This window comes from Canis lupus, chromosome 25 (assembly GCF_003254725.2).
Source record: "Canis lupus dingo isolate Sandy chromosome 25, ASM325472v2, whole genome shotgun sequence".
Lineage (NCBI taxonomy): Eukaryota > Metazoa > Chordata > Mammalia > Carnivora > Canidae > Canis > Canis lupus.
In genome coordinates, this window is record NC_064267.1 from 46,563,692 (window position 1) to 46,570,664 (window position 6,973).

At 50.0% G+C, this 6,973-nt stretch overlaps 1 long non-coding RNA gene across 1 annotated transcript; it reads right to left on the reverse strand.

The window, feature by feature from the left end:
• Positions 1-267: 267 nt before the first annotated feature.
• Positions 268-3,985, reverse strand: LOC118355491 (uncharacterized). The gene is made up of 2 exons (XR_007405992.1): positions 2,348-3,985; positions 268-1,134 (listed from the first exon to the last, which is right to left on the reverse strand). It is a non-coding gene; the product is annotated as an uncharacterized LOC118355491 (long non-coding RNA).
• Positions 3,986-6,973: the final 2,988 nt, after the last annotated feature.

Here is a 6,973-nt window from a genome sequence, read left to right on the forward strand (position 1 = left end):
AAGCCCCCCTACCCATCTATTGTGAACGTGAACTGCTATTCAATGAACCGATTCATATGTGAAATGGAATCTTGGTATCAACCCATGGCAGGCCGTTAATAAATATGTTTTACATGAGAGACTCCTAACTCTGGGAAACGAACAAGGGGTGGTGGAAGGGGAGGTGGGTGGGGGGTGGGGGTGACTGGGTGATGGGCACTGAGGGGGGCACTTGGCAGGATGAGCGGTGGGTGTTATGCTAAATGTTGGCAAATTGAACTCCAATTGAAAAAAATTTTTTAATAAATAAATATGTTTTAACTGGCTGAGTGAATGCCTGTAACAACAGCACCATGTGACGGTAGTATGACTGACTCTCCGGGTAACCGAAGCTCTGGGCCCTGTCCCTACCCGTAACACCCGCCTGTCTCCGCCCTGGAATGTCACCATCTCTGAGACTCTTTCCTTTGGATCTTAAAGTTCAAAACTCTCCTCCATGCAAATGCTCTCAGGAGGAGGAAGCCTCCAGATGCAAAGTATAGTGGTGGAAGGAGTGCACAGGCCTCAATACCCCCACCCCACCCCACCCCCCCACCCCCGGGAACAGAGCAAAGGCGGGTGGGAGACACATCGTCAGAGATGCAAAATATTTAGACCGCATCTCCTGGTACAGATGCTACTACACAAAGCCCATCTAGGCAGCCCTGCTCTTGTGGAAGCAGGTAGACGAGTGTGTAAGGTCCAGATACAGGAGGGAACACACAGGATTTTTATCTCAAATCCTGCCTCTGGCACTTGCTTTATATCTTGGTGCCGGCAAGTCACTTAATCTCTTTGGGTCTCAGTTTCCTCAACTGTAAAATGAGAAAAATAATGCGCAGGTCCCGAAGTCACAGGGTGGGCATGAGGTGTGCGAAGTACTGTAAGTCTCACAAGCACAGTTTAAATATGAGACGGGCCGAGAGGAAGCTTTGCTGGCGAGCAGCCCGGCCGGGGCCCGGCCGGAAAGGGGGCACCAGCTCCCTGGTGGACGAGCTCCACCCCGACGGCTTCCAGCCGGAATGACAGTTCTAGAACTGTAGGCTCCTGCTCTAGATGACAGTAATCCCCCATAACACCTGCCTCGTGTTTAAGACTCCCTCCACGTGCAGTTTCCTATTAAAAAAGAAATATGCTTATTGTAAAAATTTCTGGTGGGCGGGAACACAGATCAATTCAAACCAAAAGGAGAACTGTTTTCCCAGTCCCCCCCACCCATTTCCACCCCAAACTGTAACCACCGGGGTCACTGCCAACTCTAAAAGGGTGAAGTCGTGGGGTGCATGCAGAATTGCCCCTTGGAGGCTCTGGGGCTGCCTCGGCCTCCTCGGGCCGCGCGCCCGTCCACGGGGCTGTGAGTGGGGACATGAAGTCACCCCAGCTGCACAACCTCCATGCGCCTTGTTGCCTCTTCTGCAAGCCCTGGGGGGGCGGCGAGGTGAGGGACCCCCAACTGTGGCCCTCCACGTGGGGGCAGCTCTCCCGGGCCCAGGGACTGGCTGGGCTGGGAACCAGGGGCCGAGCTGGGGAGGCTGGTGTGGTCCCCAGGCCCCAACGCATGGAAATTGTGCGGAAGCCAAGGTTTGACGTCCTAAACATGCAGAGGCCACCCCTCCTGAGAAGGAACATCCTGGTTAAGAGCCTTGAAGCCTTGCACACGTGCTTTGTTCCAGCCTCTGGAAGGAAAAAACCAGCACTCCCAGGATGGAGCAAAACCCAGAATTCCCATGACATGGTCCCAAGTCACCCCTCTCCTGGCTGGACCCCAACACTGACAGTCATGGTGTTCACACATCGCTCTACACTGGTCCTTCCCCCTCCTCCTCTTCCCCCCTCCTTCCCTCTTAACTTCCTCTCTCCTCTTCCTCCCCTCCCCTCCCCTTCCTCCTTCCCTTCCTCTCTTCTCCTCCTCCTCCTTCTCCCTCTCCCTCTTATCCATCTCTCTCTCTGTCCCCTCCTTTTCTTCTTCCTTCCTTCCTTCCTTCCTTCCTTCCTTCCTTCTTTCCTTCCTTCCTTTTAAACCAGTGCAGCACTTCCTTCAAATCTTATGTGGGAGCCCTTTGTGCCCTCTTCCTTCCCAATCTCATTTTCTGGAAAAATCTCTCTCCTAAGAATAGAAGCCTTGGGACGCCTGGGTGGCTCAGCAGTGAGCATCTGCCTTTGGCTCAGGACGGGATCCTGGAGTCAGGATCGAGTCCCACATTGGGCTCCTGCATGGAGCCTGCTTCTCCCTCTGCCTATGTCTCTGCCTCTCTCTGTGTCTCTCATGAATAGATAAATAAAATCTTTAAAAAAAAAAAAAAAAAGAACAGAAGTCTTGTTGGCCTACCTCAGGAACCTGAAGTGATGCCGTGAGCACTGGCCAGTCATATTGAGGAAAGGGCTGCTGGCCGTGGGAATGTCTCCGGCTTCAGACCCTGAGGGACGTGAGGGCCAGGAGGACAGAGCAGGGAGGCAGCAGGAACAGAGGGAAGGAAGGGAAGGTGGGGGGGCAGCACAGACAGTGGGGGGGGACCCTGTTTCCTCCTGGGAGTCCCCGCGCTCCAGCAGAGGCCCAGCCTCCACTCCCAGCCCCTCCACAAGAGCCCGTGGTGAGCGTGCAGTCAAGGCTTCTTTCTTGTCATGAGCTAGACCTCCGTGCCTCTCCAGACTTAGGTCACAACCAGAGAATCAGGGATGAAAACTGAGAAGCGCAGCTGCTCTGGTTGCCACCGAGGGAAGATGGTCATCGAATGGCTAACTAGGGCCTCCAGATCCCAAGTCCCTAGCAGCTCCCCAACACGGGTGGCCAGGAACAGTGAGGATTGGGGACACATTGGGTGGACCCTTGAAGTCCTCGCAGAAATTGCTCTCAAGGACCCTTGAGGAGGACAGGAGGGAGCACTAGGGAGCAAGGTAGTAAGGGAGGGTCTCAGAGGCAGGGAAACCCAGGAGCACTTTATCAGGCATCCCTTTCCTGGACCACTTACCCTCCAGTCCAAGCAGACCGGCCCAGTGGTCTCTCCCCAGCCTCCCAACCGGAAGGAGACCCTGCAGGAACATAAAGCCCTTGGAGGAACATAACGCTCGCCCTTTTGGCCTGCAGCCAATGCTCTGAAAACAACTCTGTGGGTGTTGAATTCTTTGAACTTTGAGTAGGAGAAATGACTCTTCTGAGTTTGAGAACATTGCCCAAGGCCTGGAGTTGAGACTATCATTTCAGAATAAAAGCTCCAATGGCATCTTTCAAAATTCATCTACTTGCTTCTGCATATTCTTATCTTAGAAAGGAATAAAAACAAACAACCCAACTTAAAAATGGATATATGTCTTGAGCCAACCTTTCTCCAAAGATATACCGATGGCCAACAAGCACATGAAAAGATACTGAGCATCCCCAACCATTAGGGAAATGGAAATCAAAACCACAATGAGAAGCCACCTCGTACCCATCAGGAAGGCTGCTCTCAAAGAAAAGCACAAAACAACAAATATTGGTGAGGCTGTGGGACACTGGAACTCTCACTCACTATCATGGGAACGTAAAATGGTGCAGCAGGATAAACAAAATTTCCATATGATCCAGCAAGCCCACTACTGGGCATTCACCCAAAAGAACAGAAAGCAGGGTGTCCAAGAGAGATTTGCACCCCTGGGTTCACAGCAGCACTGTCACAATAAGCAAAAGGTAGAAGCAACCCAAGCGTCCACTGACAATGACTAGAAAATGCAGTATATCCAACGAATGGAGTGTTTTTCCATCTTAAAAAAGAAGGAAACCCCATCCCTTGCTACATCATGGATGAAGACATCATGGTAAGTGAAATTCGCCAGTCACACAGACAAACACCACTAGAACACCGCTCATGGGATCCCTGGGAGGCGCAGCGGTTTGGCGCCTGCCTTTGGCCCAGGGCGCGATCCTGGAGATCCTGGATCGAATACCACGTCAGGCTCCTGGTGCATGGAGCCTGCTGCTCCCTCTGCCTGTGTCTCTGCCTCTCTCTCTCTCTCTCTGTGTGACTATCATAAATAAAAAAAAAAAAAAAAAAAAAAGAACACCGCTCATATGAGGGACGTAGAGGAGTGGAATTCACAGAGGCAGGAAGTGGAATAATAGTTGCAGGGGCTGGAGGAGAGGAAATGCAGCATTGTTGCTTGATGGAGATGGAGTTTCAGTTTCCGGAGATAAAGCATTCTGGAGACGTCGCACAACAACGTGAATCTACCCAACGCCACTGAACTGTACACTTAAAAATACTCAAGATGGTACATTTAACGTTATGTATATTTTACTACAATTATGATTCTTTAAATAATAACATTTTTGGGGGGGGAAGCCAAAGTCTAAACATCATATAAAGATAAAGGCACAATGATTTATAGTAAAAGGGAAGACAGGTCATCAACAGTTGGTCCTATTTAATGAAGAAGGAAAGTAGAAACGTGACAGGCTCAGTGGTGTTTGGTGATAAAGAAAAAAGGGAATAAATATGAATCAAGGCAAAAAAAAGGGGGGGGAGGGGGAGAAAAACAGAACACAGAGAGTTCCTTTGTTAGCTTTTGAAAGATCTCAATATTGTGTGCTAGGGACTCCTGGGTGGTTCAGCGGTTGAGCATCTGCCTTTGGCTCAGGTCATGATCCCAGGTCCTGGGATCGAGTCCCACATCGAGCTCCCTGCATGGAGCCTGCTTCTCCTTCTGTCTGTGTCTCTGCCTCTGTGTGTGTGTGTCTCTCATGAGTAAATAAATAAATTTTTATTTTTTAAAGATTTTATTTATTCACGAGAGACACGGAGACACAGGCAGAGGGAGAAGCAAGATCCATGCAGGGAGCCCAACGTGGGACTTGAGCCTGGGTCTCCAGGATCACGCCCTGGGTTGAAGGAGGCGCTAAACCGCTGAGCCACCCGGGCCACCCCAATTTTTTAAAATATTGTGTGTTAGATAGTCTTGGTCGTTACTGCAAGCAGCGTGAGTGGTCACCCCCAACATAGATGTTACCAACTACTCTGTGGTCCCTCACACTTGTTCTTGTCACATTTACCAAAGTAAATTAGAAAAAAAAAAGTAAATTAGAGGATTCACATCCCTCTCCCCTCTACAGTGTCACGGCATCACACCTCTGTCACCTTTGTTTCCCTCAGCACGGTATCCACAGACCATCCGACACATAAAAGGCAACCCAATAAGTACTTTGTTGACTGACTGATTGATTAATCGATTGACTGAGTGCATGCATGCATCAATGAATACATAAATTGCATTGACATACCCTTTCAGGAGTGCAAATTGGTGTTATATTTTAGAAGTTTAAGTCAGCAAAATCTCCAAGCGTTTCTACAGCACATACCCTTTGACTTAGAAATTCTCCTCCCAGATGAAGCCCCACAAGTGTGGGAAGCTGTCAACCTGGGTGTCTCTGGCAGCACTATTTGCAACTGAAAAATTCTTTTTCTTTTTTTAAGATTTTATTTATTTACTTGAGAGAGAGAGAAAGAGCACAAGCAGCGGTAGGGGCAGAGGGAGAAGGAGAAGCAGACTGCCTGCTGAGACCGATGTGGGGCTCGATCCCAGGACCCCAAGATCATGACCGGAGCCGAAGGCACACGCTTCACCGACTGAGCCACCCAGGCGCCCCTGCAACTGAAAAATTCTGAAAACCATATATTTAAGTAAATTATTCACATGTATTCACCTGATGTAGCAATTTTTTAAGTATATCTTCACGTAACATATTGAAAGTCTATTTTCAAATATAAAAGGCAGATTGTTGAAGAATAGGCCCAGGATAATCCTGATTGTCATCTTTTTTTTCTTTTCTCTTTTTTTTTTTTTTTTTTTTTACACGCTTATACTTAAAGAGAAGCTCTGTGAGGAAAACTTTCTCAGGAATAGACTGTGTTTGAGATGGGGAGAGTGACTTCTACCTTTCAGGCTATGCCCTTCTATGCTCTGATTATCTTATACCGTATAAGGTATTAATTTTAAAATGTGAAAACCAGTATAAAACAACCCTCTAGCCTAGAACATTAAATTGTAGAAAGAGATCCACTGTAAGTCAGGTCGCTGCACACCCTCTATACATGCCATGCTCGCTCAAACCACCGGTTCTGGAAGCAAGAAGCCACTTTAGTGTTGTCCGAATGCCACACTGGCCATACAACAAAAACCGAGCTTTTGATAGGGGCCATCAGCCCTCCAAGGTCACATCAATGACATGTTCCATGAAGGGTTTACAGTCTTCGTCTTATTTTTTCCCCCCCCGTGTTGTTTTTATTTAATGGAAGGGCTCATTTCAAATCTATATCAAGCTAAGCTGAATCCAAAGTCTTAGGGAGCGAAGGAGCCCTGGTGGTTTTCTTCATAAAAACAGGGCTTCCTGTCTTTTGGCCTTAAAGCTCCAGGAAGGGCACTTTGAGGGGCTTCGTGTTTGCATTTCAGGGACGGAGCGAGGAACGGACCCTAGGGCGCATGTCGGATGTTGTGATGTTGTTCGGGGGGAGCATCATCTCCGCAGCGGGGCCTGCCTGGGTAAAGGAGAGCTGCTGCACGAACCCTCGGCCCTCCGGCTTTGGCTTGGGTCTCACTCCGTCAGCATCGTCTCCACGGCGGTCGCCACCCTGAGCTATCTGCAGCCTCAGGCTCACAGCCAGCTTCTTGCGCAGGCTCCCGAGAGCTTCCCTTAGCTCGGGGAGCCCCCCAGGGACTCCGGGCAGCAGCCCCCCGTTGGTGGTGGCAGCTGCTTCACAGAAGGATGCACTCGGGATGAGGAGCTCTGTGCAGCACGGCCACAAGCGCCACCCCACCTGCCCAGGGTCCTGCCCGTAGGAAGGGGGGATCCCCCAGTCTCCCAAACCCTTGCTCTGCCAGCAGGACCCCTGCGAGCTGAGTCTTCAGGCTCGGCCCCCTCCTTCCTTCCGAAATTACCTCCAGCGCTCTCCTGCTCTTCGAGTCTCAGGGTGCCCGAAGCCCA